This window comes from Stenella coeruleoalba, assembly GCF_951394435.1.
Source record: "Stenella coeruleoalba genome assembly, chromosome: 5".
In the NCBI taxonomy this organism is placed as follows: Eukaryota; Metazoa; Chordata; class Mammalia; order Artiodactyla; family Delphinidae; genus Stenella; species Stenella coeruleoalba.
This window is the reverse complement of record NC_137150.1, coordinates 22181145-22193556: the sequence shown is the minus strand read 5'-3', so window position 1 is coordinate 22193556 and position 12412 is coordinate 22181145. Positions and strand designations below refer to the sequence as shown.

The window sequence follows — 12412 nt, the reverse complement described above, 5'->3', positions numbered from 1 at the left end:
AAATTGTGAAAATTTTTGTTCTAGTTCTGTGAAAAATGCCAGTGGTAGTTTGATAGGGATTGCATTGAATCTGTAGATTGCTTTGGGTAGTATAGTCATTTTCACAATGTTAATTCTTCCAATCCAAGAACATGGTATTTCTCTCCATCTGTTGGTATCATCTTTAATTTCTTTCATCAGTGCCTTATAGTTTTCTGCATACAGATCTTTTGTCTCCTTATGTAGGTTTATTTATTCTCCTAGGTACTTTATTCTTTTTGTTGCAATGGTAAATGGGAGTGTTTCCTTAATTTCTCTTTCAGATTTTTCATCATTTGTGTATAGGAATGCAGGAGGTTTCTGTGCATTAATTTTGTATCCTGCTACTTTACCAAATTCATTGATTAGCTCTAGTAGTTTTTTGGTGGCATCTTTAGGATTCTCTACGTATAGTATCCTGTCATCTGCAAAAAGTGACAGTTTTATTTCTTCTTTTCCAATTTGGATTCCTTTTATTTCTTTTTCTTCCCTGATTGCTGTGGCTAAAACTTCCAAAACTATGTTGAATTATATTGGTGAGAGTGGGCAACCTTGTCTTGTTCCTGATCTTGCTGGAAATGTAACAAACAGAAGTCCAGCACCAGATGGCTTCACAGGCAAATTCTTTCAAACGTTTAGAGAAGAGCTTACACCTATCGTTCTCAAACTCTTCCAAAATATAGCAGAGGGAGGAACACTCCCAAACTCATTCTACGAGGCCACCATTACACTGACACCAAAACCAGACAAAGATATCAAAACAAGAGAAAACTACAGGCCAATATCACTGATGAACATATTGCAAAAATCCTCAACAAAATACTAGCAAACAAGATCCAACAGTACATTAAAAGGATCATGCACCATGATCAAGTGGGGTCTATCGGAGGAATGTAAGTATTCTTCAATATATGCAAATCAGTCAATGTGATAAACCATATTAACAAATTGATGAATAAAAAACATATGATAATCTCAATAGATGCAGAAAAAGCTTTTGACAAAATTCAACACCGATTTATAATAAACAACTCTCCAGAAAGTAGGCATAGAGAGAACTTACCTCAACATAATAAAGGCCATATATGACAAACCCACAGCCAACATCGTTCTCAATGGTCATTAATTTTTTAGCGATGGGGAGTTATTAGTGTTCTGAGAACTAAGGAGTTACGATTAAATGTATGTAATAGGCAGGACAATCTAGCAACAGTGTGTTAGTTGACTTGAAAGTGCTTTAAGAACACTACAATCTTGAATTTGGGTCCCAGAAAAGAGAATGGAAAAGAGGAAGTATTGCAGAAACGGAATCTACAAGGTTTGACAGCTTCCCAAATAGAGAATTCAATGTGGGTATGGCTTTTCTAATCTGGGTAACTGAAAAACTTTTGGTATATTTAATTTCAGACAAAAATCAGTAGATGGTTTGGGAAGGATGATTCAGTTATTTTGTTTGTTTTTTTTTATGCACCTTTATTATTTGCAAAACTGATTTGAGGGAAATTACTATGCTAGTAGTAAAATAAATTATAAAAATAAGTCTAAGAGTGCTTCAGTAAGGCGAGCAAAATGGTTTCACCAAAACACAGGAGCAAAGACAGTTTTTAAACATGTGATGTTAACTCCAGCTGGTGCCTATTACAATCATTAGTAAATGTCTGTTTCTTTGCATATTTTTGATCATTAAACATTATATGGATAACACATGCTTAGAAGAAAACAAACTAGAACAGATGATGTTAATGTCAAACAAGGTAGACCAGAAGGGCATACACTCCCAAAATCATTGTGATTTGGCCACTTAAGGAGATGGATATACATGCCCAGTTTGAATATAGAAGTAGGCTGCATTATTGGGTTCCTTGGGAAGTAAAATTACTTCAGGAAAATACCTTGTCAGAATGAAAACACAGGAAAATTATTGTGTAAATATGTAAATATAAAATATATATTTGAGAACTTGTGGGAAGTAGCGCACTTACTGTCTATCCCACATGGTCAGTCAACATAATCAGTAAATCCTATGGTCTGATAACCACATAGTGATATATGTGGTCCCTCACATGTTCTATCAACTAGTTGACATCTTTGCCTCATACAAACCATACCTGGGAAAAGGTGGAGATTCACTTTCCTTATGTCTCCTGAGAGTGGTCTTGGATTGCAGCAAATCAGGCTGCAAATCAGGCTGCAAATCAGGTCTCCCTGTCACTGTCTTGATGCTAGAGAGGTGATCACCTAGAGGGGTAAACAGAACCAGGAGATAATATATGCCACATGTGTGACCTCAAAAATCTAATAGTCATTGATATTGCATAAAGGACAAATCAGTTAAGCCATGGGGGGGAAGAGAAAGAGAAAGAGGAAAAAAATATATATATTCTTTATATTATATATACATAAATATTAAAGAAGCCCCTGATGAGGAAGTTTTAAAAAATCTTAATTTTGTAGCAGCCTGAGCAAATGGATTACCTAGCTCTCTTTCTCTATTAGAGGGAAGCATAGAAACATATGACAGAGAAGTTTTGAAAGGAAGTCGCTACAGAAAGAAGTCCTTTATATATTGGGCTTAAGTAAATTAATAACAGACATAAGTGTAAAAGGGTGGTGGGATAATCATTCAGCAATCATTCTTTTATTCATTCATTCATTCTTTAAATGTTTATTCATTACATATATATTATAAGCCCAGTAGAGAATATTGTTACTAAAAAGGTAGCAAGAAAAAAATCTCAAATGGAACTCAAAATCACTTTCCATAAAGAAAAATATTGATAAATTGGACCTTAAAAATAAAAAATTTATTAATCAAAAATTCCCTTAAAAGTATACAAAGGCAAACCACAGTATGGTGTAAGATGCTTGAAACATAATATCAACAAAGGGCTAGGATCCAGAATAAAGAACTCTCGCAAATAATAAGGAAAAAGACAGATAATCAAACAGAAAAAATGAGCAAAATACTTAAGTAGACACTTCATAAAAGAAGATATCCAAAAGCCCAGTAGGCATTATGAAAATATGCTTAAGTGCTCAACCTCATTAATAATCAAGAGAATGCCAACTTAAGATATAACACGAGTGTAATGTGAAATCCTGGTGCATATTCACCAGGACGCTTCAAGTGAGAAACACTAATAAACTGTTGGCAAGGATGTAAAGCAAGCAACCAGAACTCATGACAGTAAAACATAGCTTAATCACTCTGGAGATTAGCATAGTGATGTCATCCAAAACTGAATACATACATGTCCAATGCCTATGCTATTTAACTCCCAGGTATATTTTCAATGAAAACATGTACTTGTATTCCCCAAGACACAAGTAATTGATTATTCAAAAAAGCATTATTCAGAATATTCTTAAACTACAAACAACCAAAATGTCCATCAACTACACAATGAGTAAGTAAATTGCCGTATATTCTATCAGTGGAATACTATAGAGTGATGAAAATAATTAGCTACAGTCCACACAATAAAATGTATTAATTTTAAAAGTAAAATATTAAGCAAAACAAGCTACATACACACACACGGGCATGCATGCTAACACACACCCACAGAGCCTTGCTATGTTATTCAATTTGTATAAAGTTCAGAATAGACAAAACTAAAAAAAAAAAAAAGTGTCATGAATAAGAGTGGTTACTTTTGGAATGGAGGGAGGAAGGAGAGATTCAGAGATGGCACGAGCTTCTTGAGTACAAGCAATATTCTATTTTTATCTGTCATGCTTCATGTGTTCACTTTGCAATATTTTATTGAATTCTATATATTTGATTTTTATACTTCCTTAGTAAGTTTTATATTTCTATAGATAAATATTTTTAAAAGTGAACTCTGGATATGAAAATTTAGATAAGCCACAATTAATTTATTTCACTTGTATTTCTTTTTCTTTTATGTATGTATGGCAGGCAGAATAATGGCCTCCAGAGATATCCACATCCTAAAATCCCCAAAATTTGTGATTATGTTACCTTATATGCTAAAGGGGATTTTACAAATGTGACTGAATTAAAGATTTTGAGATAGGAAGATTACCCTGGACAAAGGTCCTTATAAGAGAGAAACAGGAGGCTCACAGTCAGAGAAGTTAATGTGATTACAGAAGCAGATGTGAGAATTGGGGAGAGATGGCAGGGGATGGAGAGAGGGAAGAAAGAAGAGAAGAATGGAGGGAAGGAGGGACAGGGAAAGAAATCTGAAGATACTCTGCTGCTGACTTTGAAGATGGAGAAGTGGGCTTAGCCAAGGAATATAGGATAGGCAGCCTCTAGAAGCTGGAAGAAGTAACGAAAAGGATTTTCTCCTGTTGCTCCACAAGAAACACACCCCTGCTGACCCATTTTGGACTTCTGATATCCAGATCTGTAAGACAATAAATCTGCATTGTTTTAAACCATTAAGTTTGTGGTAATTTATTACAACAACAATAGGAAATTAATATAATATGCAAAATGGTGGTGATTTATGAAGGAGTTCAGAACATGTCACCCCAAAATATGCCACTGGACACACTGACTATTTTAAGTTAAAGGCATTTGAAAAAGAGCAGATGCAAGAAGGACACTCTGACCTTCTATTTTTTTTTTTTTCTTCCCTGAAAGCAAGAGATAACACTGTCATGGGAAAGATGTTTTCTTTATACCATGAGGAAAGAAACATTCTCACCAGAGATGGGAAGTTGAGGTGGAGAGAAATCTGTACAAATAAAGCTTGTTAAACCAATTCTTATCCTTTAGTCCCTTTTTCATGATTAACTACCCTAGCCCACCCCCCTTTGACTTGTCAAGGTTTCATAATTTACTACTCTTTATATAAACTCTGTATATAAACATTTGACTCTAACTGAAACTTTGGGTTTTCATTTTTCTTATGAAGACTCCTGTATACGTGTTAAAAAAATACTAAAACATGTATGCTTTTCTCCTGTTAATCTGTCCTATGTCCGTGTAATTCTTAGGCACAGCCAGAAATGCTAAGACAGTAGAGGAGAAATTTTTCCTCCTCTGCATTAAAAAAACAAAAACCTAGGTCTGACTGAGTTGTAAAGATCTTTTTTCCAAAAACATAAAACTAAATTTTTAAATAAGACAATATTATTATTGATTAATTAAAAGTCACTTTTTACTTAGTGATAGGTAAAAATAGTTGTATTAGCTTACCTTTGGTGAAATATGGAATGTATTTCTGTAGTGGCTGGATTTTGTATAATGAACATAATGAAAGTGTATTTATTTTCTTCCATTAGAACCCATTCCTTAGTTCAAAAAGCTTAACCTATATAAGATTAATTGTAGGATATGAAATAGTTTATGAAAATGATGGCAAGTGAATTCATTTGGGCTACTGGGCCTCACTGTCACTGCCTGGGGAAATCGTTAGCCTCTGAAATAAATAGATCTTTGCCACTACTCGTTGGAGGAGCTTCTTACACCTATGCTTGTGACTGTGAAAATAGGCTTCTTTGAGGAATAATTATATTTTTGAGGTACAATCTTAACCTCCAAAGTAAATTTTGAATGTGTCACATAACATGTATTCCAAATGGACTACTCAAAACTTACTCTCCAAAATTTGGTAAAAATTTATCCAGCAATTTTCCCAAAATGTGATAACAAATAAAGACAATCAGAAAAAAAAAAAAAAAAGGTCCTTTTACTCATACAGATTATTTTTCTATTGACTGTAACTGGTAAAATATTTTGACGTGTTCTATAAAGCCATCATTGCTCCCTGAATCTATTATCACTGCCCTGTGCTTTAGGATATATACCAGGATGAGGGGTAAGTCTGGCTATTGTGAATTGAGAACTAGTCTGAGATAGTTGCTATCAAAATGGCAGAACCACTAGGTGTGAAAATCCACCTCACTTATTCCAGATCAGAACAACTGGATTTAGATTAATGCTGTTGCTATTTCACTCATGACTGGAATAAATGTAGGACAAGGTGAGATTTTAAAACGCTTTAAATCACAGAAAGGGATGGCAAAATACTGGCTTTGATTAAATCACTTACAAAGAAGTAAGTTGCCATTTAAAAAGATAACACTTTAGATAACCGTCTAAAGCAGGGGTCCCCAACCCCCGGGCCACGGACCTGTACTGCACAGCAGGAGGTGAGCGGCAGGTGAGCGAACGAAGCTTCATCTGTATTTACAGGCGTTCCCCGTCGCTCGCATTACCGCCTGGGCTCCACCTCCTGTCAGATCCGCTGCGTTAGATTCTTTTAGGAGATGGAACCCTACCGTGAACTGTGCCAGCGAGGGATCTTGGTTGCAGGCTTCTTATGATAATTTAATGCCTGATTATCTGAGGTGGAGCTGACGCAGTGATGCTAGCGCTGGGAAGTGGCTGCAAATACAGAGTATCATTAGCAGAGAGGTTTGACTGCACAGACACCATAATAGATCAATTGCTTGCAGACTCACATCAAAACCCTATCAGTCAGTAGCAAGTGAAAACAAGCTCAGGGCTCCCACTGATTCTGCGTTATGGTGAGTTGTATAATTATTTCATTATATATTACAATGTAATAATAATAGAAATAAAGCGCACAATAAACATAATGTACTTGAATCATCCCGAAACCATACCCTCCCCCCACCGGTCTGTGAAAAATTTGTCTTCCACAAAACTGGTCCCTGGTGCCAAAAAGATTGGGGACCTCTGGTCTAAGGGACGTCTTAACGGTGCAATATACAATTAAATGTGTCTCTTTCCTTTGAAAGATGGCTAACAGGTCAACCTGTTGCTGTACCATGTTTAAGATACCTATTCTTTACTCTTGAAAGGTAATTTAATCTTGTTTTATTTACCTTCTAGAAATATTTGCTACCACTTTTTTAAGGTTATGGCTAAACAGGAACCAGCTTATTATTTTAATATTTCAGAATATGAAGAAGCCAATATTTAAGATTAATTTTCCACAGTTATAAACACAAAGGATATTATTTATCATTTCCTAAAATAAAAAGGTTTATAAAAATTCTACTATAACTACATTTTCATGCTAATAATAATGCCAGTTCTTATTAGCAGAGTTACTTAACTGAACCACTGGTCCTATAACAATGAAAAAAGCATCAAATTTTTAAAATATAAAAAAATGATCATTCTGCAGGTCTATTGATTCATCTGACTTTACTATTTTATAAATTGTTTATTTAATAATATATTCATTCCCAGCAAAACTTTTTAATAGAAATTTATAAAGAAAATTACCCACCTGTGAAATTGGAGGCAAAACTTTTGCAGCTCAACTGAATTTTATTTTTTACTATTTTGCCAACAGTAATCTGCACTTGCTTTTATAGTGCCTCCAACTAAAAAGGATTATCTAGTCAGAATATATCAGTACATAATAAATGTGCTTCATTTCTTCCAAGTTCTTTTAGCTGACAGCCAAAATGAATGTTTGTCTCAGTGCTGGCACCAGGGTTACTTCAGCAGAGACTATTTCATGGTCCACTGAACCCTAAAGGACATTGTTTTTAAAGGCATATTATCAGAAATGGAGAAGCAAGCCATTGGAGAGGCTATTACAGGTATTATTAAAACTGGAGCATGTACTTCTGCTTAGTTGGTATTTTGAAGACACTGCTATTCCAAAGATATCAGCTATAAATTGTACATTTCTCAAAAACTTCATAATTTTATCCACCTGATAAATAAAATATCTATCTGTGTATATTTGGAAGGTTTGGCAAGGTAAGCATGCAAGTTGTAATGTCTTAAATTGTAAATACTTATGGATGTAAGGCCTTTACTTCTCACCATTCAAACCTTTCATCAGATATCCTAGCTTCCTTGAATCTTCACCTGGCCTTCCAATCACTAGAAAGAATTATACACTTGGTAACCCTGTATTTCTCCTCTGTGCTGTTGCTGTAATATGTTTAAGACATTTATTGATGCCCTTGTAACCAAGCACCGTGTTTTTTGTTTATATGGGCTTTCCCTACAAGATTGAATTACTTGAATGCAGAGTCCAAGGTTTTTCATCCTTATCTTCTAACATCAAGCACAATGACTGACAATACTGAAGGAGTTTAATTTTTTGAATATGGAGCAGCTATCAAAAAAATGATACTAACTACATTACAAATGTAGAAGGTCACACAACTTCATGTTTTATGTTTGGTAACTGGCATAATTTTCTAATGTATTTTTTAAACTCTGTTCTCATACCTTATTGAACATTTTCACACACACACACAAATATATAACTTTTTGCATTATTACAATAAAAATAAGTCAATTCAACTGAATCCAAACCACCCACTTGGTGAGTAGAGACCATCTTATCATTCAGTTTATAAACAATAAGTACATACAGTTTGTTTTTATTGTATCTCAGAAACCTTTTGCTAATGCAGTTATTTAATTTGGTAATTTATAAAATCATTGAATTTTATAATTAGAAAACTCTATGATTATCAAGTTCCTGTACGTTGGAGATTTAATTAGTTGGTAAGATTGAAATCCTTAGTAAAAACTGAGGTACCTAGGAAAGATTTTTCAACATAATTAATGGTCAGTTGTAATAACAGAGGTAATTATTTCTGCCTGCACAACAAAAAAATCACCAAAACTCACACTTTCTGAAAATAATGGGTTGTTTCTGACTTAAAAGAATAAAAAAATGTCCACAAAGAGCCCATGCATGGATTTTCATATCAGCTTTACTTCTCATCACCAAAACTAGGAATCAACCAAGATATTCTTCACTAGGTGAATAGATAAATAAACTGTGGTACACCCAGACAACGGGATATTCTTCAGTGCTAAAAATAAATGAGCTAGTAAGCTATAATGGAGGACCCATAAATACATATTACTCATATTATTAAGTGAAAGAAGCCAATATAAAACATAGGATTCTGGGATAGGGAGGGTGGGAGGGAGGGAGACGCAAGAGGGAAGAGATATGGGAACATATGTATATGTATAACTGATTCACTTTGTTATAAAGCAGAAACTAACACACCATTGTAAAGCAATTATACTCCAATAAAGATGTAAAAAAAAAATATGATTCCAAATATATGATATTCTGGAGAAGACAAAACTACTGAGATAAAAAAAAAACAAAACCAAAAAAACTACTGAGACAGTAAAAAGATTAGTGCAGGGGCTATGGGGAGGGAGAAGTTAATAGCCAGAGCAAAGCAAATTTTTAGGATAATGAAACTATTTTGTATGATACTACAATTCTGGATACATGTTGCTATATACTTCTTAAAACCCATAGACTGTTCAACATCGAGTGAACCCTAATGTAAACTATGGGCTTTAGATGATAATGATGTGTCAGTGTAGGTTCGTCAATTGTAACATCACTCTAATGAGGGATGTTGACAGTAGGGAGGCTGTGCTCATAAGGAGACAGGGTATATATGAGAACTCTCTGTACTTTCTGCTCAGTTTAGACAGGGTATATATGAGAACTCTCTGTACTTTCTGCTCAGTTTTTCTTTGAACCTAAAACTGCTCTTAAAAATTGAAGTCCATTTAAAAGGGGAGGAAAAGGCTGAATGTGGTTTAGAAATCTCTGCTCCATCGTGAGCAGTTATGTGGAACACTCTAGAACACACCCCCTGCTCCTGTACACTGAGGTACTTCAACTCCATACATGTTCCACATTCTCCTTGCCTCTATGCCTTTGCACACATTGCTGTCACTGCCAGGGATGCATATTTCCCTGCACTCCTCTTCATTGAACTATTGGCAAGTTGTTTTGTAAGACAAAGCCTGGGAAAAATTTGTCTTCTTAGTTCCTCATCTTTTCTAGGACAAACCAAATTTAAGCTATGTCAGCATCAGTGAAGTGTAACCTGCATATTAACTTTTCTTTACTTGGAAATTTTGAGGAACTCTGTCTACCTGCCTGCTTTTCATGCAGGGATGTGTGTCTGTCCAAGATTCCAAAATGAGTCATCCCCATTCAAGGGAAACAAATCAACACAATTGCAAAGAAAATCCACACCAGCTACAAATACTGTAGTCTTAGAGTCTTAAATAAAACCAGACCATCCTAATACCAGACACTAGAAGAAATCAAACAACATGAAAATGATGGACTAATCTGAATTAGCGAAGCAAGTGAAATCGGAGGTGTCTATTAATGAAAGAAAAAGAAGTTTTCATGCAGCTGTGCATAGCAAGAGATAAAAAGTGTAAGAGAAACATAAAGAGACACATGGAGATAGAACCAAGAGATAGAACATCTGCATAATACAATTTCAGAAAGAAGAATAATTAATGGATGAGAGGAGCTAATAAGAAAAAATACGATCACCAGAATGAAAGGCAGTACCAACAATACAGCAAATTTTTAAAACAACACAAATATTTAGACATATCTTTCTGAATTTTCAAAACTATGAGTATAAAAGCCAAGAGAGAAAGAAAAGAAAAAATGAAAAGTGCCTGTCATCACATTTTTTACAGCCAGCCTACACCCCACATGACAATAATCTGTTGAAGTATTAAGAATTAACTCCATTCTTAGAAAAACTGTTGGCCAAATTTTAAGTCAAAATAAAATCAGACATTCAACTGACTCAAAATATCTTGCTGTAAAACAAAACAAAACAAAAAGCCAAACAAAAAACAAGATCTCAATCAAAGAATGGTGTGGGGTTTTTTTGGCGCATCTAAATATGAATCAGAAGACAGGAAATGTTAGAAAAAAATTAAAGGAGATTATGCTAGAATATGACACATATATATTCGCCAATTTTTAGAATCAACCTATCAATAAAACATAGAGGGCCATCGTATTTAAAGAATCATTTATAACTGGTATAAACCTGAACTGTGTAAACAAAACTATAAAAAACAGAAATTGGAAAGCAGAGATTGGCAGTAGAGGTTGGGGAAAAAGAGAAATAAGAAATTGTTGCAGAGTCAGCTTGAAATAAGTAAATTCTGTGTCTAATTAACAAACAATCAAATTTGTCTTAATTATATAATATAGATTAATATATATAGATTAAATGATTAAATTATAAATGATTTATAAATATATACATATATTACAAAAATATATGATATAAATTAATGAATATCTAGAACAAATTGAGTTAAAGAGAAATTGGTAGGGAAGCTAAAAATGTCATTGCTAAAATTAAGAAAATACTAGAGGAAAAGAGAGAGGAGAATGAAACTCAATTATGCAAGGAGCCAAAAGACCCTGTTCAAAATTAATATATTCATAAACAATGATATAAGTATATAAATATATAATGTACCCACTTGAAGAGCTAAATAAAGAAAAATTCTGGGCAATGTTTGCCTCAGAAGACTGGGCTTAGGAAGGGGTCTAGTGAGGAAAATAAAATCTTCACTTGTGCATTCTGTAACTTCATGTGCTGTTGCTGTTACTTTTAAGTGGTCTACAAAGATTACATCACTATTATATTGATAATAACTAAAAACAATAATGGTAGTAAAAACACATTAACTCTTCCAGTCTTCAACATTTAGTTGTGTGTAGAAAATCTGGCTCTTTATGAACTTGTGCTAATTTAAATGATCAAAGAGTTACAACATTTTTATTAAAATAAGAGAAATCTAATAGAGACTCACACTGTATTTTACTTCCATACATGTAGAAGAGAGAGGTGCTTAAGAACTTATGTTAAATTAATAAAACTCAAAATATAAGTGTTTATATCATTCAAAAAACAGTGATATCCATTTAAATACAATTTTCAATCATAATTATATATTATGAGTGGTTAAAGACAATTTTCACAGTGGCTGAAATGATCCCTAAATCCAGGTGTTCTCTAAAATGCCTTCATTGGAAATAATACTTTCAAGAACAGTTATGAAGCAGGAGAGTATTTGCTATAATATAGCACCATGGAAAGAATAAATCATTTTCTAATTTTTATTTTACTGACCAGCTCTGAGAAAGATCATAAGTTATCATTGTAAAGAAAACAACCTGGCCTCTTAAGTTACTATTATAAAGAAAAATAACAATCCCTTTAGTATTGGTCTAATTTAAAATTACAATCAAGAACCAGTATTAAAAGAATCCTTTTAAAATTAAGAAGTTAGAAGGTCAAAAGATTTTGCTTTTTCTTGAATAATTTTAGGAAATGGAGCAAGAAATATTTGGCAATACATTCTTTCTAAAACCCTACTCTGCAATTTTTAAAAATTATTTTAAAGTATGTTCCACTAAGTGTTAATAACTCCCCAAGCTTTGTTTTTCTAAGATTTTTAATCACACAGAGATTCCCAATACACTAATTCCAGAAAAGTACTACACAAAACACAATTTCTATTATTTACTCCTGTTTTCCACAGATTTCCAATGTCAAATTTGAAATGTGCATTTATCGAAAAATAATAGCCACCAGCAAGCTT

The 12412-nt window shown here is 33.7% G+C and overlaps 1 long non-coding RNA gene across 1 annotated transcript in view; it reads right to left on the bottom strand.

The window, feature by feature from the left end:
* Window positions 1-12412, bottom strand: part of LOC307186930 — a 59897-nt gene that overhangs the window by 33720 nt on the left and 13765 nt on the right. Inside the window, exon 2 of the long non-coding RNA XR_013828510.1 lies at window positions 2127-2256. This is a non-coding gene — a long non-coding RNA (uncharacterized lncRNA). The remainder of the gene's footprint in view (window positions 1-2126; window positions 2257-12412) is intronic.